Source organism: Canis lupus, chromosome 2, assembly GCF_003254725.2.
Source record: "Canis lupus dingo isolate Sandy chromosome 2, ASM325472v2, whole genome shotgun sequence".
NCBI lineage: Eukaryota > Metazoa > Chordata > Mammalia > Carnivora > Canidae > Canis > Canis lupus.
Window position 1 is genome coordinate 79,342,356 of NC_064244.1, and position 27,255 is coordinate 79,369,610.

General features: G+C 58.7%; 1 protein-coding gene across 13 annotated transcripts in view; it reads right to left on the reverse strand.

The window, feature by feature from the left end:
• Window positions 1-27,255, reverse strand: part of ARHGEF10L (Rho guanine nucleotide exchange factor 10 like) — a 159,088-nt gene that overhangs the window by 117,252 nt on the left and 14,581 nt on the right. For 2 of the 13 annotated variants that reach the window (XM_049106688.1, XM_049106657.1), the window contains exons 1-2: window positions 21,353-21,662; window positions 20,215-20,292 (exon numbers count right to left, since the gene is read on the reverse strand). The exons of 2 other annotated variants lie outside the window; for them this stretch is intronic. The gene's annotated coding sequence lies outside the window, so the exon portion shown is untranslated. Of the gene's footprint in view, window positions 1-247; window positions 393-20,214; window positions 20,488-21,352; window positions 21,663-23,388; window positions 23,497-27,255 lie in introns of those variants that run through there. 9 more of the 13 variants (XM_049106660.1, XM_049106676.1, XM_049106696.1 and 6 more) reach the window with 9 other exon arrangements.

The following is a 27,255-nucleotide window of genomic DNA, read 5'->3' on the forward strand; positions in this document are numbered from 1 at the left end:
TCAGGGCTCTGCTCAGAGAGGCCTTCCCCATCCATCCTCTGAAATAGCGCACATACATCCCCATCGCACTGCTGCCCCGTCTTCACAGCATGTGACACCTCTGGACACCTGGCTGTTTGAGTTGTTTCTACCAGTTTCCTCCTACCAGGATATGCACTCGACAAAGGCAGGAGCCTTAGCATTTTGTTCCCTGCTCCAACCACAGCCCGGGAACAGTGCCTGGCACACAGCACACCTCCACACACACCTGCTGAATGAATGAAGGGATCCCTGGTCCCACGCCGGCCCTGGGGGCAGTCCCAGCACCACCATCAGGGGCGGGGAGAAGGTGGCCGCGGCCGGCCGGTGGGGCCCCAACTCCCAGCACTGTGCCGCCTCCTCTCCAAAATCAGCCTGTGGCCAGGACAGCTCCTCCCAGGAGAGCTTCACAAACAGATCCACTGCCAAGCTGTGCAAGAGGCGGTTCCCCAAAACCAGTGTGGGACGAGGTCTGGGGCCAACACCGGGTGTGATCAGAAGAGGGGTGGGGCAGGGCTGGAGGAAGGACTTGGACTATTTTTAAAAACTCACTCCCAAAAAAAATCCACGTTCTGGTTCTGATGAGTCAGAAGCATGTGGCCAGGAGAGGGGACAGGACGCCAGGGCCGCAAGGGCCGCCCCCCTCGGCCGCTCTGGCGGGCAGGTGCACGCGCGGGCCTTCCCCACACAGGCAGGTGACAGGACCTGGCACACACTCAGCTTTCCAAGGAAGGGGCCGGCAGCTTCCAGCTGTGGCTGCAGAGAGCAAGGCCCAGCGCTGCTGCAGAGGCGGGCAGGCACGGAGAGCGCAGGAGGCCTCCCTTTCGGAGCCACTGGGGTCCAGTCTGGCCCCGGTCCCTTTCTTCAGGCCCAAGCTCTGTCTCTGTCAGGGACGGCACCGTCTGTTTCGTCCCACAAGAGAGGTCCGGGCAGGAAAAAAAAAAAAAAAACCTTTGCAAACTCAGAGCTAAAAATACTCAGCCCACCCAACGAAGGCAGGGCGAGCCGGCCAGGCAGTCGGAGCCCTCCTGAAACACGAGCCCTGCAGGCGTCCCAGGGGACCCGGAGGCCTCAGCCACGCGGCCCAGGATAGCGCTGGCGGCTGAGCTCTCAAAGCAGCCAGCACTTGGATCCAACCCCCCCAGCGAGCTGCCCCCCAGCTGCTCTCTCATCCCCCCAACCTGCAAGGGGGCTGCAGTAATTCAAGTCTTCCTGCCAGCCCCCAGGGGCGGCCCTTCCTGGGGGTGAGGGCGGGACCAGCCCCTCCTACAGGTGAGGAAACTGAGGCTCAGAGACAGACAGAGATGTGTGTGAGGTCCAGAAGCTCCACGATTAGACCCTTCTCTCCAGAGGCAGCCTGGCCGCCGCCCCCAGCAGGCTGGTCTCTCACCCCAGGGAGAAGGGGTGTGGGAAGGGAGCAGAGAGACTGGGGGAGGCGTCAACCGTGAACCGGCCCTGTCCCGGGGTGGAGCCGGAGCCGGGACGCTGGCCCACAGGGGAGCTGGTTCCAAGCACCCGTTACCAGTGTGACCAGGACCCAGACAGGTGCTCACCCACGCAGGGATGGGTAACTCTGATGCGGCCCCCAGCCTGGCCCCACAGAGAATTCCCAAACTCCCTCCTCCCACTGCTCCTGCCCTTGACATTGGAGCCAGGCAGGGTGCCCGAGCTGCGAGCCCACCCAGCCTCCTTCCCGCTCCCAGGGAGGCAGCCACTTGCCCGGTGGGAAATGGGGGGACCCCGCGGTACTCAGGGCGGCCCCTGCTCTAAAGCACTCTCTGGCCCTGCAGTGGTGGGTGGGGGTCCTCACGGGGCCCCTTTTTGCCACCATCATGCCCCAGGCATTGTTTAGAGGAGAGGGACCTCTGGGATCAAGCCTGGCTGGGTCCCGACTCTCCGTTTCCTCGCCGTGACAGCAAGATTGATTCCACTGCCTGGCCCCGGGTCCCCGCTGCTGCAGGAGGACCCAAGCATCCCCACCGCACGGGGCTGTTGTAAGGATCACGTGAGGTGGTGCACACAAAGCGCCCCGCTGAGAGGCTGGAACAGAGGAGGTGCTCGAGAACTGTCCGTTGAGCGAATTAATGCACAGCTACTCCCTTCAGCCCGGACAGCAGACCTGGCCAACAAGGGTGGTGCCGCCGTAGAGCTGGGGTGCAAGCAAGGCTCCGGGGGGCAGCCTCTCCCTCGGTGTCTGGCCCGGAGCCCTCACGGGGGGTGGGGGGGCAAAGGATGACCAGTGACTTGCTCTGGGGCAGCCAGCCTGAGGCTGACACTCAGCTCTGGAAGCTCCCCAAAGCCTCCACTGCCTCCTGCTGCTTTGAAAGTGAAGATTCCAGGAAACAGGGTGAAAGTCAGAAAAGGGGAAGGATCCCCAACCAGACAGCAATGCTAAGTTCCCTTAGTTGGTGCGAAACATGGAAACAACCGAAGTCCAGCGTGTGGTGCCAGGGAGGCGTGCCAATTCCCCGAATTCGTGTGGTCAAGCGGAGGCGGGGCCTCGGGCCGGCTGCAGCTGTACCGTTTCTGTAGAGCCCCCGGGCTGGAGATCTGGGGAGAGCTGCAAGCTTCAGGATGCTTCCATTCGCTTGCTGGATCTCAAATGTATTCTGCTAAATTCAGGGACAACGGTCCCTCTCCAGGCCAGGAACTTGCAGTGACGCCCAGCCTGCCCGGGGCTGTCACTCACACCGTATCAGGAGTATCCTCAAGTGACCGACGGAAAGGGAACAGGCCTGGGAAAATGGGATCCGGGGCCCTGTTTCCTGCTGGCGGCTGGAATACCACCAGGTGCTCACGGCTGGCCGGCGGGGGGCAGATGCATGCCGGGACACCGGGGCACTCCGTGCCAAGACTGAGCCTTTGCCAGGTCCATCCAAGGTCTGTCCCAGTGGCCTCGGGGCTGGTCAGAGGACAGGGACACCATCTCCTTCCAAATCGGGTGCAAACCAGGAAGTGAGTGATGGAGGTTGCACATCTACACATGTCCCGTCTGCGTTAGAACCGAGGTCCCCAGGCCCCGCTCCCTCACTCTGGGAGCCTTTCAGATCAACGGCATTCTAGGGGGAGGGGCGGGGGCCAGAAAAGCCAGTCTTCATCTCTCTCGATCCCTCTGCCATCCAAAAACAGCCCTTGATCATTCCACAAATATTCACTGAGCATTCTGTATGCCAGGCACCATGGAAAGTTCTGGAGATTTGCTGATGAGCAAGACAGGCTGGGTTCCCGCCCTCCTGAAGGCCGCGGTCCTGCAAGGGGGCATACACTACACTATGCAAACCTGCACATCACCGCAAACCAGGTCATGCACCATGAGGTAAGGGGACGGCGAGCTTTACGGAAACTCCAGTGGACAGTCGCCCATTCCGACTCTCGTCTCCCAGGACCCACGCTGGTCCCTGTACTCCACGTGCTCCTTTGATGATCTGCCCTCGGTCATAACCACAGAGCAGGGCACACAAAGGCCTGGCAATGACCAGGTCACTTCGGCCAGGGGCTCCGCCTCTAGGTGGCCTGGGCCAAGGCACAGCTGCTCCGGCCACCGAGGGCCTTCCCACCTTCCAGCGGATGTTTGCTCTTTGAGCCAAACCAGATCATTCGTGCATCCAAGGAATACAGGATGTTGTGGGCTCTTTTTTCCTCTTTTGCTTCTTTTTGTGGGGGAGGCAGTATTGGATTTCAAAATTTCCATCCCACCTTGAATCAGGCAGTTAGTTTGATCCATTTAAGGCCACGGTTCTCAACTGCGGGTGATTTGTCTCCTGCCCCTCCACCCCCCCCACCCCCCCACCCCCGCTCCAGGGATTTTTGGCTAGAGACATTTCAGTTGTCACACTCAGCAGGGGAGGGGGGATGCTACTGGTGCCTGGTGGGTGGAGGCAGGATGCTGCCCAACCTCCTACAGGGCACAGGGCGACCCTACAACCCCGAATTACCTGGCTCTATCAATGGTGCCCAGGTGGAGGCCCCCGGTCATAGGGCGTCTGGTCAAGTCCTTGGAGGATCTAGAGCGGATACTGGCCTGTTAACGCAGCCATCAATAGTCGTGGGGACATGGAAACCAAAGCTGCTGCCACTGGTTTCCACGGCAGGTAACACCAGGCTACAAGTCTAAAGAAACTGTGCTTCGCTGGGGTTGCTTACTGGGTTCTGTGGCTCTCCCCCACCACCCGGCCGGGGGGTGCAGACACACCTGCTTCTCCATGTGCTGCCGCCACCCGGCCCAGCCTCTGCAACACGGAAGGTGGGGACAGAGGGCGAGGCAGGACCCTGACCTCGGCGAGCACAGACCACATCTGATGCCTCTCCCGCCCTGGGCACCCGGCACTGTGGCTGGCACCGAGCAGCTGTCTCTGCATTAATGAATTAGCAACCAGACTGTGAGCTCTCTGAGGCCAGGGGCTGTGCCCCATCCCGAGGTGTCCCCGAGCCTAGTCTAGCGCATGGCTCAACCCTCGACACTTATTCGTGGGTCCCTGCCCCATGGAGCTCAGTCTGGCCGGCGAAGGAGGAAGGAACGGGTACCTACAATAGATACCAGCAGTGCTTCCAGTGGGGGGCTCTGGGGGCTCTGGGAACTCCTGAGAGAGGCCTGAAGATAGACGGGGGGGTGGTGGAGGGGGGTCATCCATCAGTCAACACGCCTCAAACAGTGAACAGGAAGCATGGGACACATGACAATGGGCTCACCTGAGCAGGACAGAGGGAGGGAGGGAGGGAGGGAGGAAGGCAGGAAGGGAGCCTCCAGCGGGGTCAAGGGATTGCTCCTTCTCCCCAGCGGCCAGGCCCAGGCGCTCATGCACCCACGACCAGCAGCACTGCACAGACGGGGGTCAGGGCACAGGCACCGGGTGCAGACAAAAGGCAACCGCTCCTCGGGTTGTCCCGTGCCCCCAAGGAGTGCCAAAATCAGCATCCCCACACCTCCCATCTACTAACCGCACACTAAGTGCCCGGACCTATCCCAAGCCCTTCGCTCCTATCGTTACTTAATCTTTACAACCACCCCCTGGAGAGACGAACCACGAGCATCCTCGTGTACAGGTCAGGAACCAGAGGCACAGAGGCGGTAAGAAGATTGCCCACGGTCACATGGTCAGCAGGCGGGAGGGCTGGGGTCCGAACCCAGGGGCTGTGCCTCGGAGCCCTACAACATCTGCTCCTTCACTGCTCAGCCACCAGCCAGTCAGCTGGGCCCCCGGGCTGCCTGGGGCAACAGCCGGGTGAGCAGAGGGGACCCCAAGGACCCTGGGGAGCCGGCAGGGCAGCACATCAGGAGGAGACCCTGGAGGCCAGCAGATTAAGTGCTCTGCCCCCAGCAGGACCCCAGCAAGCAGCTTCCTCTGTCCAGATCCCAAACCCGGGTTCCCGGAGCAGCTGGATGCAAACACGTTAAGTCTCACCGGGCATTCCCGTCTGGATCCACCCGGAAGCTGAGGGCAGGGACGTGTTCCTACGAACGCCTGGGTTCATCCAGACCAATCCAGCCACCACCCTGGAGATGGCGCCGGGGCTCAGGCAGCCTCCGATGCAGGCCCCGCTGGGCAGACCGGGGCGGGCAAGGCTGTGTGCCTGCTGCTGCCCGAGCCAAGGCTCTCCGACCCTGCCCCCTGGCCCGGGATGACCGTGACGTCAGACCACGCCTGGAAGGACCTGAGGACGGGCAGCAGCGATTCCCCTCCTGACCTGGCTCCTTGAAAGCGCCGGCCGGTCCAAGCAGAAACTCATGGCTGGGGTTACCCACGGGGACCCGCAGCACGAACCCACTACTGTCCCTGCATCAAGCGTTCTGTTCTCCCACACTCCGCCACTCTCAAGAGAGGGGTCTCTGCGAGGGTGAAAAGCAACCACCAGCCGGCGCAGGAGTCCTTTCCCTGAGGACTCTGGCAAGTGGGTGACTCAGAGCATGGGCTTTGGAATCGGGCAGCCCGGACTCGGAATCCTGACCCATGTGTGACTTGACCTCCCTACACCGCGGTTTACTCATCTGCAAACTGGACGTCACGCCACTGCTGCGACCCAGTGAAGTAATACGCTCCTTCATTCGTTCAACCCATGCTCATGAGGCGCCTCCGTGAACCAAGCGCTGTTCCGAGTGTTTGGGATCCATCAGCGGACGAGCAAGGAAAAGCCCCCCTGCCCCTGGCAGGGCTCGCCGAGCCCAGCACTGGGCCTGGAACACAGTGGGTACCCCACCTGCTCGGGCCCCTACGCTGAGCTGAGTCACTGTCCACATCACACGCTCATCCCTGGGTCCTCCTTTGTCCCACATTACAAGGCCTAAAACCTGCCCTCGTTCTTCCCCTGGAGTCGCTCAGAATAAGGCCGGCACCCTCCCACATAGGACACCCTCCCACGTGCGCGGTCCCTCCCCCACCCCCGCTAGGATGTGCCCCAGGTGCCACCGCTGAGCTAACCTCAACCAACACCTCTTGGGCGCCCACCGCGTGCCGGGGGCGGGCTGCCCTGGGACATCACCCAGGCTGCATTTCCTCCTGGCACAGTTCAGGGCACGCACGCGGGAACACGGCAGCCCCAGCAGACAACCGGGGACGCTGCTCGTGTGAGCAACGTACACAAAATATCAACACTGCGTCTCTAGAAATAGCCTCCCCGCCCTCCTGCTGGCGAGCATGAGATCCACGTGGCAGTCATTCCCCGAGAGCCCGGCCTCGGCTCTCACTCACCACCATTTCTTAGCTTCATTCAAACCTGGAGCCCTGCGTGGTGATTCACGTGTCTCCAACGCTTCAAGACGTAGACCCAGGTCCCCATGTAAATCCTCCACTCGATCCTGAGGCCTCAAGCCAGAGGCCAGCGGCTGAGTCTGTTCACTGCTCTGCCTGACGTGGCTCGTGCCATCACCTGGCATCTGACAGGCCCTAGTAAGTGCGGGTTGGATTGAACTGAGTAAGCAAACTGAGGCTCAGAGAGGCAAAGTGACTCGCCCAAGGTCACACAGCTGGAGAGCAGGCCAGCCAGGTCTGTGCAGCTCTGAGGCCTGCACTCGGCCTCCCTCTGAACTCTCCCACATTTGGGCCCTTGCAGCCTGGCAGCTGTTAACGGAGCTGGGACAGCCTTCCCAAGGCAAAGTCACAGGCCCTCCCGGCCCCCAGAAAGGAGAAATAAGAGAGCCACACGCGACCTTATTAGGGAAAAGTGAAAGAAAGGAAAACGAAGTCTCCTGGCAGAGGAAGGACCAGTCTAGTGAATCACGTGACACAGAATATTCTGTTCAGAGCAGACTCCAGGGCAGGCCAGGGAGGCCAGGGAGCCCGACAGCCCCGGGGACCTGCCCCAGGGAGCTGAAGACGCAGCATCGGCATCGGGTGGGCCTTGGGCTGGGGTCAGCCTGGTGCTGCCACCAAGTCCCACCGACATGGAGCAAGTCATCTCCCCTCCCAGGGTTCTGGAGGGGTGAGTATGGGATACGTCAGTGGGCAAACAAGGAAAAGTCTCCTGGGGCGGCCTCCGCCTACTGGCTGGGGGCAGGGTGGGGGGAATGAATGCAAGCCAGCATCTCCCTCTCTCCCCAGCCAAGCTCAGCCCCACATCCCAGCCCCCGACACTGTGGACCTGATGCCCCTTTCTGCCCGCAGAACCACCCCGTGCTATTCCTGGCTGCTGGCCTCACGGGGGAGGCAGCCTCCGCTCACCCTGCAGACCTGCTGGTCACCATCAGCCTCTGAAGACAATCATGCAAGGGCCTTACTGAGCACCTACTACGTGCTCACTGTGCTAGGGGCTTTGCAAATGCTATCTCGCATCATCCTCACAATGGCCCTATGAAGTAGGACTTAGAATTCCTATGGCTCACAGGGAGCCATAGATGCAGGCAGACCAAGGCACCTGCCCAAGATCCCACAGCTAATAAGACACAGGATTCGAATTCAGGTTCTGGAGACCCAAATCCGTATCCTCCTTCTTGCTCGTGTGACAGCTCCAGGAGGACAGAAACTGTGGTTGGGCCCCGGGTGTCCCCGCAGTGCATCATACATGGTCTTCAAGAGAAGGCTTGGTTGGTTGCCTGGGGGGTTACTCTGAAACCCCAGCCCAGGCCCCAGGAGAGCCTCACAGGCTGCGAGCAGAGAAAGCTCCCTGGGTGCCCTCCGCATTGCTGCACTCAGGTGTCCTGGGCTTGGTCCCTCCCACCGGGGACCCCAAACCATCTGTCCCTGCTTCGCAAACAGGGAATCTGAGGTGCAAGTTCAGGGGAGCCAGAGAGCAAATCTCAGCACCTGTGACACACCGACATGCAGGCGAGATCCTAACAGCAGCCAGGGGACCACCGGGGGGAGAAACCAAGGGTGTGGGGCAGGGGCTCTGCAGGCAGACAACCCCAGGCCCATCCCATTAAGCTGTGTAAAGCTGAGCACCTGCCTGCCCTGTGCCTCCGTTTCCTCCTCACTGTAAAACAGGGCAGCCCCTGACCACTGGACAGCAATGGCCATTGAAGGCAGTCACCTGGCTTAGAGCAGTGCCCTCTCTCCCCCTGCAGGGTGCCCACTGCTCCTGGCCATCAGCGGGGGTGGGGGACTCAGGACCCCGCAGCCCCCCAAGCAGCCGGGCCCGAGAGGTTTACATTCAGACCTAGATTTGTATGGTTAATATTTACCTGCTTGAGACCCAAATCTCCCGGGGCCTCAGCAGGACGGAGTCCCTCAGCCCTGAGATTTCGAAGGAAGCAGGAACACGAGGTGGGAGGGCAGGGTGCTGAGCCCCCTGACAAGGATCAGAAACCCTGGTCTCTCCAGGGCACCCAGATCCAGCCTGGCCGGGGGAGGACAGTCCTTGCCCCCAGCGCCCCCACAGACCAAGTGCTACCCTCTGCCCCGTTGCACCCTACTCGGAAGACCCAGACCCCCAGTCATAGGATGACCCCAGAAACCAAGGAGACGGCGTGTGAAGGGGAAGGCCAGCACCGAGAGGCAGCCCAACAGAGGCCCCCCGAGTCTGTGGGCTGTCCACACCACCCTCATCAAATGGAGATTTTGCTCCACCTGTTTAGACCTGGGTTCTCTGATTTTCAATAAGCCCAATGCAGAGATGGGGCTGTCAGATAGAGCGCTCCTGCCAGCAGCCCTGTGGCGCATCCGTCCCCATTTCACAGATGAGAAGACTGAGCTCAGAGCCTGAGTCAGCTTGCCAAGATCCCCGCAGCTACTCAGAGGTGGAGATGGGTTTCCAACCAGGTCTTCCAGCTGCAAGAAGAATAAATATCCAGCTACTCAAGCCACCCAGCGCAACTGCCCCCAAGGCTCCACATCTCAGCTAGTGCTCGTCGGATGCTTCCTGCGCACCAGGCACTGTTCTAAGTGCTGTACGTGTGACCACTCTCCAGATCAGCCCAACAACTAGACGAGGGAGAGGCTGCTCTATCCCCATTTGAGAGGCTGGTAAGCAGCCGAACCCAGGGACACACAGGACACCCAGCAAATAAGAGGCAGAAGTGGGAATCAAACCCAGGAGCCAAGGCTCTTAGCGGTGCCTGCATTTACTCACCCCCCCATTACTGCTGTCCCCTCACCACCCCCCACCCCCCACCCCAAATGGAGGCGGAGCCCCTGAGCTGCAGGAGACCCACTGCTGGAAAGCTGTCAGGGGCTCACCACGGTTTCCCAAGTGCGATGGCCCTGGCCTGAGGAGGCCAAGGAAGGGTGAGAGCTGGGGAGGCCCCTCAGTCCCCCGCTCCATTCTCCCCCACCCAGCAGAGGGAGCCCCCATGAGGGTGTCATCCCCCTGCCTGCATGCTGTCCAGAGCCCCACAAGCCACAAGCAACTCAGCATGGTGCACAAGGCCACCCTCACCTCCCCACTGACCAATGAGGAATGTGAGTTCCTTGAGGACAGAAACAATGCCTTTCATTTCAGTCCCTCCTGTACCCAGGACAGTACAGAGCACATGGTAGAGATTCAAGAGATGATGAATGGATTGATGGGTGGATGGACGGATGGGTGGGTGGACAGACAGACGGGTAGATGATGGATAAATGGGTAGGTGGATGGAAGGTGGATGAATGGGTGAGTGGGTGGATGGATAGATGGGTAGATGGATGGATGGATAAGTGGTTAATGGATGGATGCATGAAGGATGAATGGGTGGAAAGGTGGGTGCATGATGATGGATGAATGGGTGGTAGATGGGTGGGTGGATGTGTAGATGGGTGGACGGACGGATAGATGGATAAATAAATGACTAAGTGGTGACAAAATGACAGGAATCCATAAGTAGTGACCAGAAGCCACTGGGCTGAGGGCCCTACTTCAATCTGGAAATTACCGGAGCTCAGCTACCAGGAATCCCAGCTTTGCCGCCTTGCCCCAGGTATTTAGTCCAGCCCAACCATTTTCCAGACACGTTTCCCCAACCTGGCCAAGCATCCCCATGTAATCACTGTGTATCTTCTTCACCAGGCTGCAACATAGGTGACCTAATGTCCGAGACTGCATCTGGCCTAACAATTATGTCCTCAACGCCCTGCCCTGGGCCGGGCCATCGCAAGCCTCGACACATGAATGAATGACACACAAATGCACAAAGACCCAGGGAGTTTTTCAACATAGAGATTTCTGGGTCCCAGTTGAGATCTAACTGGTTCCAAAAATCTGAAAGGGCGAGACTCAAGAATTCCTATTTTGTTCAAAAGCTTCCTGGCAATTCCGGGAATGATCCAGGTTTGGGGAACACTAGCTTAGGGAACACCAGCTACTAAAGGCTGTGGCCCCGGATGAGGATGTGTCCTGAACAGGGCCAAGCAGCCATTGTCCTAAACCCTGTTTGGTTGAAAGAGAGTCTAACAGCCTTTTTCAAAGTGTGGCCCTTGAACTACAACTTGAGAACCACTTGAGTGGGGAGGCTTTTTAAAAACGTAGATTTGGGGGCACCTGGGTGGTGCAGTTGGTGGAGCATCTGACTCCTGGTTTCGGGTCAGGTCGTGATCTCAGGGTCGTGAGATCCAGCCCCTCGCCCTCTCCCGGTCCCCCCCTGCCCCCCCGCCCCGCCCCCTGGCCATGCTCATGTGCACGTGCCCATGCTTCCACCCTCTAATAAACAAATCTTTATTTAAGAAAAATGTAGATTTTAAAGTCTGACCCCAATCTATGAACTTAGAGTCTCTTGGGGCTGGGGCCCACGAATCTGCATTCTCAGCTGGCTGTCTGGACGAGCCTGACGTACACAAATGTATGAGAATCACTGGCTCGTGGGCTCCCCAGGGTGCTAAGGCCACCTGACACGCGCCTCCACGCACACCTCGCCTTCGGAGGAAGGGAAGTTCCTGATAGGACATCTTCAATGACACCGAGAACCCCAGCAAACCGCAGGAGGAGGCTAAGGTCCCGAACATGCCCATCCCTCAGAACATCAGCCTTGAGAGGAACCAACAGATCACTGAGGCCACCTCTCATCCCACAGATGAGGAAACCGAGGCCCACAGAGGGCTGTGTCTTGCCCAAAGCCATGAAATAGTGAGTTCTGGGGCCAGGATAGTGGCCAGGTGGCCGGGTCCCAGGCTCCTCCATGGTCCCAGGCTGCCCGGGTCGGCACAGGGGGCCCTGCTCCTCCCTGGCATCCTCGGCACCTGCCTTCAGGTGAGCCAGGATCCCTGGGAAGAGCCTTCAGCGGGGCACAGGCCGCCAGGCCAGGACCTCCCGGCCGGTCTTGCCGCCCCAGGAGGACATGGGTAGCTCCGATCACAGAAGCCTCCGCCCACCGTGATAAGGTAACTCATACTCAGGGATGAGTCCGTTCCAGAGACCAACGTGCTTAGTGTTCGGCGAGATGGCTCCTTTCGCTGATGAGTGCTGTTGGTGTGTTTGTTCCGATGGGAGGGAGGGGGGTGGGCAGGACCTGGCAGGAAGTCATGCCCATGAGAGCAGCCGGGAGTTGAGGCTGATGATCCAGCTTCCCTCTTCTGTTCCCGGGTCTGCTGCCATTGGCTGTGAGACCTGAGGCAAGTCACAGCCCGTCTCCAGACTAAGACGTCTCCACGCACAAAATCAGGAGCTTGGAAGACATGATCCCAGAAGGCCCTTCCGGCCCTAAATGAGTCTCTGACTCCATCGTCCTACCTCAGCTCCTGTTTCCCTCCCCGCCAGCCACAGCCTCCCTGGGCTCCCGAGTCCCTTTCTCTGTAAACAGCCGAGGCCACTCTCCGGGCCACCTGCCAGGCAGGCCCGAGCTGCGGCCAACAGTGGACGAAGCAGGGTCTTTGCTCTCCCCGCCGCCGTCCCTTCGCTGGTCCTCGCAGCCACCCTGCCTTTCCACATGGGCCCCTCGTGGCCGTGTCTCAAGCATGGATGGACGGGCTGGATCCTTCCATCTGGAGCCCAGTGAGACAGCTTTGCAGAGAGCTCTACGTGAGGGCACGTGGAGGAGGAAGCATCCCACTGCCCAAACCCTCAGCCCCGCCTCACCCACAGGTAACCCTATCCCTGGGCCCACGGGAGGGTGGGCCCGCCTCCCTGCACCCCCCTCCTCACATCTACCCCGCGGCATTTCCCTCCCTGCCGCACACACACTGGCGCTCAATCAGTGTTTGCATCGGGAGCCGCTCTCACTGGGGCTGCGCCGTCTCTTCCGTTCAATCTCGCCCTGGTTCCCCAGGCGACGGAGGACAGGAAGTAGGAACAGGGGCCAACGTCTGACTCGTGGATTCCTAGAAACCTGAAATCTTAGACTCGTGGGTTATTAGAATCCGCAGAGACTCCAGGTTCTCAACGTGCCCGTTTTGCAGGAGGGAAATATCAAGGCTCAGGGTGAAGTCAGGGACAGGGCGAGGCGTAGCCCAAGCTGTCCAGGCTGGTTCGAGGAAGAGGTGGGTGCCGGCTCCCGGCTGGGGGCTCCTCATCAGGTCCCGGGGTAGTAGGAGGAGCAGCAGGCCAAGCGGCCCGGGATGCTGGGGCTCCCATCCCACGTCTGCCACCAGTGGGCGTGAGATGGTAAGCAAGGGGTCAAGGCTCCGTGATGACACTTAAGGGGAAGAACCAGACTGGGTGCCCCAGAGGGGGGTGGGAAGAATGCTGGGGCCCCCACAAGATTCTATCAGGCGATGCGCCAAGGAAGGGCTCGGCTGAACAGAGTCTGACGGGACCGGAGGGGGCTCAGGGGAGGGCTCCAGAGTCAGGTGGGTCGGGGTTCAAGTTTTACCATTTATTAGCCGTGTGGTTTGGGGGCAGATCACTTGCCCTCTCTGTTCCTCAGCTGCTCCATCTGTCAAACGACGATGACAGCGACGCACACCTCACAAGGAACCCCACAAAGAACCGAAAGAAGATCACCACGTGGTGCGTGGCATCCTCTGGGCCCTCAGCAAACACTGCGCATTTTCTCAGGCCTTGGCAATCACCTTTAACACCTTTAACACCATCCCCGGCTTCACCGTCGACCTAACCAAGACTCCGGGGAGGACAGACACCCGCCCAGAGGGTTGGGGCCCACAAGGGACAGGCCCTGCTAATGGCTCCCCATCTCTCCCGGGGCCCCCCCAAGGATGAGGCCTCTGCCTGCAGCTGTAAACCACAGCTGCCCGCCCCCTGCGGGGACCACCTCCCTGGCTGGCTGCGCATGACCTGGCCCGGCCCCAGAGGGTTTTCCAGTCACTTACTGGGGAAGACGCCAGTCCCCAGAAACTGCTAAGACAGCCCATGGGGCTCTGACTCCAAAGGCCAACTCCCAGTTCCCAGCAACAAGCCAGCTCCTCCCTCCCAGAGGCACCGCCCATTCTCTGAGACTGCAAAAGGGCAAGATCCGAAGGCACAAGGGAATGTGCGGATGGTGACACAGAGCCCGAGCCTCCAGAGAACCCCTCCCGGATGTTACTCGCCGCCTGCTCTCCCCCTACCCCCCGGAGACTCTGGTTGTTTCACTCAAGGGACCAGGCCCCCAGCTTGGATGCCCTGTTATGCGGTGATCCTCAGGCAAGTTGCTCAACCTCCCTGAGCCTCTGGAACCTTCTCAGGAAAGAGAAATGAGCAAAGTTTGGGGAGCACTGAAGGAGTAGCAGGGTTGGGGCGCCCGGCGGGCTCAGTCAGTGCAGTGTGCGACTCCCGATCTCGGGGTCCTGAGTTTAAGTCCCATGGTGGGTGCAGAGATTACTTAAAAATAAAATCTTTTTTTGAAAAAGAGAAACAAGGCAGCCTGGGTGGCTCAGTGGTTTGGTGCTGCCTTCGGCCCAGGGCATGATCCTGGAGACCCAGGATCGAGTCCCACGTCGGGCTCCCTGCATGGAGCCTGCTTCTCCCTCTGCCTGTGTCTCTGCCTCTCTCTCTCTCTCTCTCTGTGTCTCTCATTAATAAATAAATAAAATCTTAAAAAAAAAAAAAAAAGAAACAGCAGGGTTCACAGAATGATCTAGGAATCAGAGGGCCTGTCACGGCCTCCTAAGGCCTCCCTGATGTCTCCTGTCCCTTCCAGCCCAGTCTCCACCCAGAACAAAAAGTTCTGGTCGGGTCCCTCCCAAGCCTGAAACACTTGACTGGCTCCCTGGGTGCTCAAGATAAAGGGAACCGCCTAGTGAGATACACAGAGCAGCCCAGGCAACTTCCAGAGCTCCCTCCCCGCAGGACGGGACCCTCCTATATGCTCATCCCCAGCCTCCATCGCCTGGAAGCTTCCCCTCCCCGGCTGCTTGGCCCAGACGCTCTCCCCGGCACAGCCTTCGGAGCCCCCACACCTGGTTAGGCACGAGACCTGCCGTCGTTCCCTGTTACCTGTGCCTCCCCCACCAGGAGGAGGGTGACCACGTTTTACTCACGTAGCCCGGGAGGTGCTCCATAAAGATGTGTGAGGAGGAACACGAGGGCAGGCAGGTGAGAACACAAGGTCTCCTCCGCGCCCTGGAGGCCTCCTCTGACAAATGGGAATGCAGCCCGAGGGGCCGGCGGCCCGGCTGGGACCCGCACCCCGCACCCTGCCGGCGTGGCACCCCACCTCTCGGGCCTCTCTCCCTCCGCGTGTGAGGGTAGCCCCTGCACCGCACTCGGGGCCAGGGCTCAGCGCGCTCCTCCTCCGGAGTGTCCAGTTCTGGGCCTGACAGGTAGAGAGGGCTGCCTTGCCCGTGCCCCGGGGGAACCCGGGAGGTGAACCTGACTGGGGCAGGGGCGACGGTCAGCCTTGGGAGCTTCTGCTGCAGGGGCCGAGTTCCTCCCGCACCACAGTCCCAACCAGCCCCAGTGCTCCCCACCCCCACGTGCTCTAGTGCTCCCCATACTGACCGGCTCCGATGCTCCCCACTCCTACCTGCTCCACTGCTCCCCCCTCCCACGTGCTCTAGTGCTCTCCCCTCTGGCCGGCTCCGGTGCTCCCCCCCTCCCACCAGCTCGGGTGCTCCCCACTCAGATCGGCTCCAACACTCCCCACTCTGATGGCTCTAATGCTCCCCCCTCCCACCGGCTCTGGTGCTCCCCACTCCCACCGGCACCAGCCCCAGCCCCAGCAGCCCAGAGCCCTGGGGAGTGTGAGGTCCCCAGAGCGGGACAGTGAGGACTCGGCCCGGCTGTGCCACCTCAGACCCCGAGCCCTCTGCTCCTGTGCCATCTCCCCCTCTACACGAAGGCCAGCTGCGGAGCACCTGCATCCCTCCTCCTGGGGCCCAGCAACCTCAGCCTGTCCTGTGGTGGCTCCCAATGACACCCCCCGGGGCAGGCAGTCTTGTGCACCCCACCCCCCCAGGTCCAGGTTTCATTGAGAAGCATGAGGCCATCAGATGGGACTGTCCTCAGACTCACACCTACCCCATCGTCTCCCATCTTCCGAGAAGCGTTCCTGCTGGTGCCCCCCGCCGCCCCCCACCCCACACCATCACATCACCCTCTCGTGAGCCCACAGGGCCGGCGCCCCTAGCTGCCCCTCGTCCCCTCTGACCCCCGGGAGCCATCCTGGCCAGCAGCACAAACTATTGCCCCAGGTCCGCCCTTCCCTCCGATGAGACGCCTTTCCCAACTCCCCTTCACCCCGCCGGCGCTCCAAATGCTATCCACACGCGCTGTCACCTTGTCTGTCACTTGGGAATCAGCCCATGTCCCCCGGAGCTGTGCTTACAGAAGACCTCCGCTGCCTCCCTGGTGCTAAACCCAGTGGCCACTCTGTCTCATTCCACGTGGATCCCAGGGGCCCGCAGCCCCGTTGACCACCAGCTCTTTTCTGAAAGTGTCACCCGTGCTGGCTTCCCAGACACCCCGCTGTCCCTTCTCCTCCTGGCTCCCCTTCTCGGCTCTCCTCCTGGCTCCCTGCCATGCACTCGACCAGATGTGTCTCCACACCTCCCCTCGGGTGGTCCCACCTGCCTCAACTAGGTGCTAATGGCACCCCCACCGCATCTGGGGGGGGCGGGCACTGGGACTGCGAAGCACTCTTCACGTGCACCTGTACCTGTCCTCGACTGGATTCTGGCTTCCTCAAAACCCCGCGCTCCCCACCCTCTTAACCATCTTATTCTTGACCATCAGCACCGACCTACATACTCAAAAGAAGATTCTAGGCCAGGACAGCCCAGGTGGCTCAGGGCCTTCCGGGCCACCTTCCACCCAGGGCCTGATCCTGGAGACCCGGGATCATCAAGTCCCACGTCGGGCTCCCTGCATGGAGCCTGCTTCTCCCTCTGCCTGTGTGTCTCCCTCTCTCTCTCTCTCTCTCTCATGAATAAATAAATAAAGTCTTTAAAAAAAAAAAGAAGAAGATTCTAGAACACACTCCACTCCTCTTATTCCACCCGCCAGCACCTGCGCCTCTGGGCGGCCCAGCCCGTGCGTCCGGCTCCCCCCTCCAGCCAGAGCACCCTGCCCAAATCAGAGCCTGATCGTGGTGGGTCAGCGAGATGGAATGCAGGCCCCACAGGATACCTGCAAGCCAGCCTTCGTCTTGCTCCTCTTTGTGACTATCCCTCGGCTCCCGGCACCTACTCAAGTGCTTCCACATAATAGGCACTCAGTACATCATTTTTTGCTAAATTATCTGGAAAAAAGGCAAATTTCCTACCAGAGTTACTAACAGCTGGAATCTTGGATTTGCATCCTATTAATAAAGGGATCTGTGTGAAACGAAGAACACAAACTTCCAGTGGCTTCCCGTGGCACCTAGAGTAACCGCCCTGCCTGCTTGCCTTCCAACACTGCCCTCGCCCCGTGCCCGCTGCAGGCTCTGGGCTCAGTGCTGCTCAAACAGGCCTGGATCATCCTGGCCTCAGGCCCTTTGCATCTGCTGTGTCCCTGCCTACAATACTGCTCCCTCGGTTCTTTGTCATTCAGTCTCAGCTTAAAGGTGTCTCTTCAGAGACGCCCACCTGCCCCCCTAACAATCTTGCACCACTTCCCCCCAGGCACACCCCCTCCACCACCAACGCGATCCCCCAGTGATTCCCATCACATCACATGAGCTTGCTGCCTTGGACTTAACGTGCAGTTACTTCATTCATTTGTTGGATCTGTTGGGGACGGGTCTCCTCCCTGCTGTGAAAGGCCGAAGAGGGCAAGGCTACCGCCTGGTCACCATGGAAACAACAGCCAAAGAGGCTGAGCTCCCCAGGGGCCAGGCGCTGTCCCCAGCGGCCTGCCTGCGCCCTCCCATTGGGTCCTCCCACCCTGGGCCACAGCTGCCAGGCCGGCCCATCTCACAGATGAGGAAGTTGGAACAGAGAGGGACCAGGTGAGCTGTCCGAGATCTGGCACAGAAGGAGGCGTGACAGGAGCAGGGTCCCATCTATACCCCGTCTACACCCCATGCCCAACATGGGCCTGACCTCTGAAAACCCAGGGCTTTCCGAATGAGCAAACCAGTCCCCGGAGAAATGAGCGGTGTGCGCCGCGGTGTAGAGACAGAGTGTCTCTGGGTGGTGGAGCAAAGGGTGACCCTAATTCCCTTCTGTGTTTCCCAAGTTCTCCTCGCTGGTCATGCGAGGCATGCATAACTTAACGTAAAATAAACCCATGCTTTAAAAGAAATTCAAAGGTTCTGGGTAGTGTCCGGGTTCAGGAATCCTTTTTCTTCAATTTCCAGAGACTGTTACTCCTCTATTTAATTTAAACCATTGTTTTTCTAGGGAAATTGAATAAAAAGCCCGCATTTTTAAAGCGGCTTCCAAGCCTGTCCACTTCAAACAATGAAGAGAGGGAAGTATCGGGAGCTGGTCCCCGCCTTGTGTGCTAATGGCTGGAGTTGCGGGATGCATACCAATCAGGCAGCCACTGCCAGGGGGACACCGACGGGAGGGGGAGGCTGGGCTCTCCAGGAGGAGGAGGAGGAGGAGGAGGGGGCCAGACCCAGACCTGCCGCCCCACAGTGTCCCACACAACGTCCTGGGGAGGAGCCACCCCTACCACCTGCCCTGCCGGAACAGGCATGTACCTGCAAAGAAGCGGGAGGTGGGCCTGGGTCAAGACCACCCTCTCGACAGAAAGGTCCGTGGGAAGATAAATCCCGGGGTGGGGGTGCTCAGTGCCATGCTTATCCTAGAGGTGGGCACAACCCATGCTTCAAGCCAGGTGGTCAGCTCCGCGTCCCTATTTCCCGCAGCAGGTGGGCCCCACTGCCCGGAGACCTCAAGGTACGGCCAGGCCAGGGCCTGGACAGGGGCGGGGGGTGGGGGAGGGTTGTGAGCTGGGAGCAAGGGGCGGGGGTGTTGTGAGCTGGGAGCAAGCGGAGTTCATGGTACAGTCCCCCCCCCCCACCCCCGACCGTGACGTGGCTGAGGACGCCACAAGCCCCAGGCCTGGCTCTCCATCCCTCTGAGCCATCCGCACCAGCTCCCTCCGCACCAGCTCCCTCCGTAAATACAAGCCTTTATTATTTGCTGCTTCCGGACGCCAGGCCCTGATTCTGTTCTAAGCCCTGCCCTGAAGCCACAGGGTGATGAACCCAACTGCCGGGGTTAAAAAACACGCAGTAACTTCAAACAAAGAGCAGTAAAGTGTGTTGGGATTGCAGACCTGCGGTGCATTCCCTCCCCGCCCTCCTCAAAGGGAAGAAGAAAACAGGACAGAGGAGGAAATCCATTGACCTCACTGCCTACCTGCTCCGATCCTGTCACTTAAGACACCGTGGCCTTGGGAAAGTCAAGCCACCTCTCTAAGACTCAGTTTCCTCATCTGTAAGGTGGGATAAAAGCACCCACCGGCAGCATCGGTATGGGAATTAAAGGAACGGATGTCCGGCACGTTTAGGCATAAACATGAGTGGTCTTTAAACAAATAAACTCTCCATTAACTTCTATCTAAAGGGTAGAAGCAGCAGAGGCAACTAGAGATTCTGGAAAGATCAGTTACTTTTATCTTTGGCTTTTCTGGTATGATGGAGGGTGGGGAATGAGCAGCACACTCACCTTCTCCATCCCGTTTTGTTTCACCTCGTATCAAAACGAAAACCTTCCTGAAGGCTCCACGAGCCACGAGACCAGGCTGGAGCAGCAGCAAGCTCCGAGGATAGCGAGGAGCTACTGAGACACCTCACAGCTCCGGTCCACCGAGCACGACGCCCCTGGCAGGTGTGGCGGGGCGCCCTTGCCAGCTCCCAGGTGACGCAGGGCTCTCGGACTCCGGGCTCCCCCCCCTTCCCGTGCTCTGCCACCACCCTGCACACTTCGGGTTCACCTGACGCCTGAGCCCGGCTCACCTCCCAGCGGCCTGCACCTCTGAGCCTTTGCACGTGCTGTTCCTGTTATCCAGACCCTTCCCCTCTCCCCACTCCCATTCCCCCGCTAGGCACGCACACGCCTCCACGGCAGGTAAGCGGGTCCGTGTCCGTCTCCCATCCAGAGCTCTGAGATCGTACAAGAGCCACAGCCTGTCCCTTCAACAGTCTGACTCTCTCACGCTGTCGGTGAACCCATACGGATGGGTCACACCTACTGGTGTCTACACCAGACCCAGACAGCTCTAGCCACCCGTGCCCTGGACATGACACCTTCACCAGCCCCGAGCCATTTGACCTGTCCACGGTCCCAGGGCACCTCCCTAATGCCTCCCAAATGCCTGGGTCACCCTGAAGTGTGATTATTCAATCAATGGCAAAGCAGGCCCTCAATTAACTGAATCCTACCCTCATCCCGTCTCCCCTCTCACAACGCACTGTAATACAACAACTCAGTTTCCGGAGTGGAGAACTCATTAGAGGGCAAATTACGATCCCTATGATCCCTACGACCAGGGCCGGCCCCGCCTAGCAGCTGCCCCTCTCACCCTGTACCATGAGGACCCTAAACTCACCAGGGAGGTGTCACACCAGAATGCAGGCCCCAGGGAAAGGCTGTGCCCCAGCTGCTCACTGCTCGATCCCGTGGCCTGCTGTAAAATGTTTAACAATTGGCTCTCTGGCAGAGGAAAAAACCTCAGACTTGCAGGACACCGATTCCTGTGGTATAAATAGTCTCCCTGTGGCCAGTTTCAAGCCACTAAGGTGACATCAGTGAACACAGATGGGAAGGCATGTGCAGGAGCACACCCATGTGCACGGTGCATACATAAATACAGGTACTGTACATACGTAGACACATACTCGTGTGTAATGTGCGTATGATATACACACGTACAAAAGACACAGCCACAAACACACAGGTGATGGTAAAACGTGAAATAACTAGGAGGTACCATATTTTTTTTAAAAGAGCAAAACGCTATCATTTATTGGAGAAGGAAACAAAAAGCAAAACAACGGAGGTACCATATTTTGACTATTTATTACCCTTGTTTTTAGTATAATTTAATTATAAACTTACTTATTACCAATTTTTATAACGGCTGCGTTTAATGGGCGGCTCGCAAAATTCCTAAATTTTAGCCATCAGCTCTCGTGCTTCAGTACAAACTGGCTGACACCAGTGCTCAGCGCCCTGCACCAGCTCTGCAAGGATAGGTCACTCTGGGGAACAGGACCCCAAAGGAAGGTGGTGGCTGAGGCCCTCCCCCGAGGCAAAGAAGCTGGGCTGGGGCCCAGGAGGCACAGTGGGATGGAAGAGAACACTGGCCCACTCTGCCGCCCTACTGATGACTCTGATTCTCGTTTCTGGTCTTCAGACCCTTTGAGGGTAAGGACAGGGGCTTACTCGCCCCTGTCAAGCCCAGTGACGAGAATACAAGGGCACTGAAGACAAGCTCGCAGAAGAAAGAAGGACTGGGCATTCAGGGAGACGGAGGCTTGAGTGCTCCACTCACTGACCTGAGGCAGTCACTTAAGTGCCATCTGTGAAATGGGTACAAACCCATCTTCCCTGCCCAATAATTATCAGGGCTGTCGTAGAAACAGAGAGTGGAGGTGAAAGAACAATATACCGTCATCACGCTTACGTAGGACACATATATTTTTATGTGGCATGTGTTTATGTTATACACAGTATATAACTCTCACCTCCTTTATCTTTTCAAACTTGATCTAAGAAGATTATATTCTTTCCGCTGAGTGCAGTGGTGAAGGAGCTGGCCCAGCATCTGGCATTTACCAAATATAAAATATCTGTCAAATAATTTAGAGTTTGTCTAATGAACAGGAGGCCTCCCCCTTACACTAACCTGGTACCCAGGCCCTAAGGAGCTCACTAGCTTTCCCTCCTCCCTAGACTCTTCCCAAGAGAAAACCTGAAACAGCAATATTTAGGAACCATTAGACACCGATATCCACTCAACTGGCAGTGATCTATTGGGTACCTACTGTGTGTCAGGCCCTGTACTAGGCTGGCGATCAAGGACAAGCACGGTCCCTGCTCCTGAAGGCATGCAGCCCTCTGAGGGGGGGGGGGTGGTATAAACAAACCATCCCCACTGACATGAGGGTTCTAAGAGCATCATGAATGATAATTCCTTTTTTTTTTTTAAGTAGCCTCCACGCCCAATGTGGGGCTTGAACTCATGACCCTGAGATCAAGAGTCACAGGCTTTGCCGACTGAGCCAGCCAGGCGCCCCAGGAACCAGAATTCTTGAGCCAGCCTGGCTGACCAAAGAAGAGACTCCTGAATGAGGAATGAAGAGGTGAAGGATGAGGCCAACTTACTGGAAGGAGGGAAGTGGGGGGGCGGGGGGTGGAGAAGGAGGGCAGGGGACGTCAGGAAGGTAAGTGTGACGACGGAGCAGAGTGAGAGACACGGGCACAAAGGGGGGGTGGTCATGGGCACCAGGAGGGCTCTGAGCATCACCCTGAGACCCTAAGGAAGGGGAGGGCTAGCCCCACCCCACGATCACCCCTGGAGATCTCCAGGCTGTAGCTCCCTTTCTAGTCTGTGTGCCTGAGGCCCGGACACCGTGGGGGTGTCACGCTGGACGGACAGATGGAGGGACGGGTGGGTGGATGCTGCAGCTGATGGCCATCCGGGCAGGGCCTGCAGGCAAGGGCTGAGCATTTTAATGAGCCCACACAGCCTGTCCTCTCGCTCCAGCATCCGTGGGGGAACAGATGGGGCCCCAGGCAGGCAGGGCATGCCTTCCCCCAGTTGAATCCCTCGGGGAAGGCCAAGGACTCTGAGGTCTCAGCTCCAGGGCCAGTGGGAAATACGGCCACCCCTGGCCACCTCCTGCTGCAGCCCAAGACCGGGTGCTCAGGCTAAGGAAGCCAAAGGAAGGAAGATTCCCAACCCCTGTCCCGGGAGACAGAGGAGATAGCATCCCCACACTCTACCTTAGGCCTGGGGGCTCCCCGTCGGGGGCCACCCCAGGGGGCCAGGAGGCTCGCCTTCATCCTCAGCCAGGCCCACCCCGGCCTCACTACCCTGCCTCAGGGGTGTGCAGGCCTGACCTCGTCCCGCTGGCCGCGGCCTTCCGGCTGACCGGGCATCCTCTCCTCCCACGCCCGCTCCTTTGTGAGGGTGACCCTGTTCCACCTCTGGGCTGAGGTCCAGGGCAGGAGAGGCCAGCCCAGAAGAGAGGTGACGGAGCGACCCTGGACTCCGTGGAATCCCAGGGACCCCCAGGGTGCAGCAGGGAGAGGTGGCCCCACCGCACGGCGGCAGCAGGACCTGAAGGCCCTGGAACGGCCTGTCCCTCCCTCTGTCTCTGCCTCTCAGGCTGCTGCACAAAGAGGACACAGGAGTCCCCGGGAAGGAGGGAGGGAGGGAGGGAGCCTGCTGGGGGGGGGGACAGAGTCACACTCGCACGCGCACACGCAGGGCAGCCCAGGCTGGGGGCCTCTCACACTCCCGGTCCCGGCCACGGCGCGCAGGCTCCGGGACGAAGGGACCCACACGCACCCCGGGCCCGCCCGGCCCACCCGCAGCCGCACCGGGGCGGCGGGGAGGGGCCCGGAGACACAGACACACACACACACACACACACACACACACACACACCCGCCCCGCTGCCAGGGACGCGCCGCGGGGCCCCGGCGCCTCCGAGCCCCGCGCGGCCGCCTTGCGCAGTGCGCCCCCCGGCCTCCCGCGCCCCGCGGCCCGACTCACCGGCTCCGGCCGCGCCTTTGTTGTCCGCGCCGCTCACTCGGCGCCGGCGGCCGCTCCGCGCCCCTGCTGCCCCGGCGGCCCGGGCGCCCAGGGAGGGCCGGGCGGCCCCAGCCCCAGCCCCGGCCCCGGCCCCGGCCCCGGCCCCGCGCCCCCGCGCCCCGCCGCCCCGCGAGGTCGCGGCCCCGCCGGGAGAGCGCCCGCCGCCGCCTCCGAGCGGCCTGGTCCCGCCGCCGCGCTCAGCGCCTCGCGGCGCCGCCCCCGCCCGCCCGGTCCCCGCTCCCGCGGCTGAAGTCACCGCTTAACCCCTGGCGGCCGGGCCGCGCGCGGCGCAGGAGGGGAAACCGAGGCCCGCGGGGCGGGGCCGCGCGCCCTCCCGCCCCCGCCCCCGCCCCCCCGCGCGCACCCCGCCCTCGCCGCTCCCCCGACCCCCTCCAGGACTCGGCTGCCGGGGCGCCCGCGGGAGGCCGAGCCATTCCCCGGGGCGGGGAGAGGGGGGCCCCCCAGCCCCGGTCGGAGGCTCCTGTGACCCCCTTGGGGGCGGGGAGACCTGAGGTCACGCCCCCAGCCGTGTAGCCCCACCTTCCTGATGAGAACACTGAGGCTCCCCGAGCTGGGAGTGACTGATGGGGCCGAAGCTCGCCCAGCAAGGAAGCGGAGCACCGGAGATCCCAGCGCCCCCCCCCACACACACACACACCCTCTTCCCATCCACACCCCCCCCTTCCCAGAGCCCGCAAACGCGAACGAGTCACTCCCTCCCAGAATCCCAAAGAGGGCCTCCGGATACGATGCGATTAATTATAGTTATCAGGTCGTTAATTAAGATTATCCCTGTTGTTACTAAACAGTGCCCTGCAACCTCTCTATTTGCCACCAGAAAGGCACACACTCGGGCTTATCAGCGCCGACTCCCCGACTCCCGACTCCCCGACTCCCCGGCTGGTAATTAGGAGTCCTGCAGCCTCCAGAGGGCACAGGTGTGTGTACACTGGGATCTTTGTCAGCCTTGCCTCGTGCAACAGCGCCAGCAAACACATTGTGTCGCGTTGCTCCCTCTTCCTCTGCCAGGCACCAGCTTAGGGGTTAGGAATGAGACAAGGAGCGGGGCGGCCCCCAGTCCTGCCCCCCTCGGCGCTCCCGGCCTAGGAGGTCGCAGCAATAAACAGGCCACTACAGTGCAGTGACACAAACCACACGCAGGCCCCCCGCTCTCTGAAATCATCTTATTCGTGGATGTGTTTGTTAATTGTCTGTCTCCTCCACACAAGGACATAAGCCCCATAGAGCCCGTCCTAAGAGTGGTTCATAGAGTGTCGGCGGCCCGGGGCCTGGGGTAACACTAGGCTCATAGTGAGCAGCTGGTGAATCTTGGTTGAGCACTTACTATGTTCCATTCTAGGCACTCCCGAGACATCGGTGAACAAAACGGGCGTGCCCTCCGCCCCGCTGGATCTCCCACTCCAGGCGTGAAAAAAATAGCGGCTGTGACAGCAGACGGGAACGTTTTCTGGAGTGCCACGGTAGGCGCTCAGGGCAGGCCAACCCGAAATGTGCTACTTAGGCATATTGATAATTTTTTTTCAAGATTTTATTTATTTATTCATGAGACGCACAGAGAGAAAGGGGCAGAGACACAGGCAGAGGGAGAAGCAGGCTCCCTGCGGGGAGCCCGATGCGGGACTCGATCCCAGGACCCCAGGATCAGGCCCTGAGCTGAAGGCAGGTGCTCAACCACGGAGCCACCCAGGTGCCCCATATTGATTATTTTAAATAATTTACTTATAAGGAGAACCTGTTTAAGAAAGAGGCTCAGACCCTTCTCAGTCCCCTTGAAAGCAGGAAATAAATCTCCCATGTGAAAGATGCCCTCCCTGTATGGGAGGTAAAGAGACATCCCTCTCACCAGAGATGGAAAACGGAGAGCTAAGAAGGTTGTATAAACAATCCTTGTTACTAATTTTATTTTTTTACAAACTTATTTTTTTTTACCAATTTCTATTACCGCATCCCGCAATTTCTGTTTAGAATTGCTTACTAACGGAAGCCCTCCCAAATCAAGTTTTCTTTGTCCAGTCAATTCTTCACAGTTTTTATTGTTTTGGGGTTGTTGGGTTTGGTTGGGGTTTTTTGCTTGTTTGTTTGTTTTGTTTTGCTTTTTGTCCCTTTACCTAAAAGTATAAAAAGTGCCTGCATTGGTCATTTCTTTAGGTCTCAGTTTCATAACTGGACCTCTATGGGCACATAATAAAACTTTAGTTTTGGGGCACCTGGCTGGCTCAGTCGGTAGGGCCCCGACTGTTGATGTCAGGAGTGTAAGTTCAAACCCCACATTGGGTGCAGAGATTTCTTTAAAAAATAATAAAATAAATAAAATAAAATAAAATAAATAAATAAATAAATAAATAAATAAATAAATAAATAAAATTAAATAAATAAATAAAATGAAATGAAATAAATAAAATTAAATAAAATTAAAAAATAAAAAATAGGGCAGCCCAGGTGGCTCAGCGGTTTAGCACCTGCCTTCAGCCCAGGGCCTGATCCTGGAGTCTCGGGATGGAGTCCCATGTCGGGCTTCCTGCGTGGAGCCTGCTCCTCCCTCTGCCTGTGTCTCTGCCTTTCTCTCTCTGTGTGTCTCTCATGAATAAATAAATAAATCTTTTTTAAAAAATAAAATAAAATGAAAAATAAAAAATAAAATTTAAAGGGACGCCTGGGTGGCTCGGTGGTTGAGTATCTGCCTCGGGCTCAGGACATGATCCCAGAGTTCCTGCATGGGGCTCCCCACAGGGAGCCTGCTTCTGCCTCTGCCTGTGTCTCTGCCTCTCATGAATAAATAAATAAATAATATTTTTAAAAAATTAATTTAATTTAAAGAACTTTGAGGTTTTTTCTCCTGTTAATCTGCCTCACGTGAATTTAATTCTTAGTCCTGGTGTTAGAGCTCGAAGAATAGCACAAGGATTTTTTTCCTTCCCTACACCAGCGAAGCAGCTAGAACATCTTCAGGTGTCCAGTGAGTGACATAGCATTAAAAGCCTTGGGAAAAAAAAAAAAAAAAAAAAAAAAAAAAAAAAAACCTTGGGCCAGGGATGCCTAGTGGCTCAGCGGTTGGGCACCTGCCCCTGGCTCAGGGCATGATCTGCGGTCTTGGGATCGAGTCCCACATCAGGCTCCCTCCCTGGAGCCTGCTTCTCCCTCTGCCTAGTCACTGCCTTTCTCTCTGTGTGTCTTTCATGAATAAATAAATAAAATCTTAAAAAAAAAAAAGCCTTGGGCCAGACTTGAGACGCTTGGGTCCTGCTGGCGCAGCCAGAGCCAAGTACAAGTTCTTGAACCCACATTCGCAGCCTTTCGGATCTGCTCCAACCTCTCCCCTCTTCTGTCTTATTTGCTTCCTGGGCCTGAGCCCTCCCCGCCCCCACCCCCAAATCCTCCAGCCTGGAAATGCCGTCTCCCTCTCTGGTTGCACTAAGGTTTACCCTCCCTCCTGGAACCATCAGAAGGCCCAGAATCCCCCAGGGAAACCTCTCCACGTGGACCCTGTCCCCTGACCGCCTCTCCTCTGAGCTCTACGGCACTCGGGGCTTTGGTTGGTGCTTCTGTTGTTCTGTTAGCTCTGGACACATATTCTAACTCGAGCTGTCTTCAGCTTGATGGCCTGAGGGCCGGGGTCATACCTTAGGGCCCTATTATACTCCCCCACCCCAGTGAGGGACACACTCGACATCAGAGGATCCTAAGAGACTCTAAGTGGACACCCTCAACCTCATCAGATAGACCCCTCTGGACGCAGGGTCGCAACCCCCCAGCTCATAGAGCAAACGGAGCCTGCAGAAGCGTGGTGTTTTGCCCACAGTGGTTTTG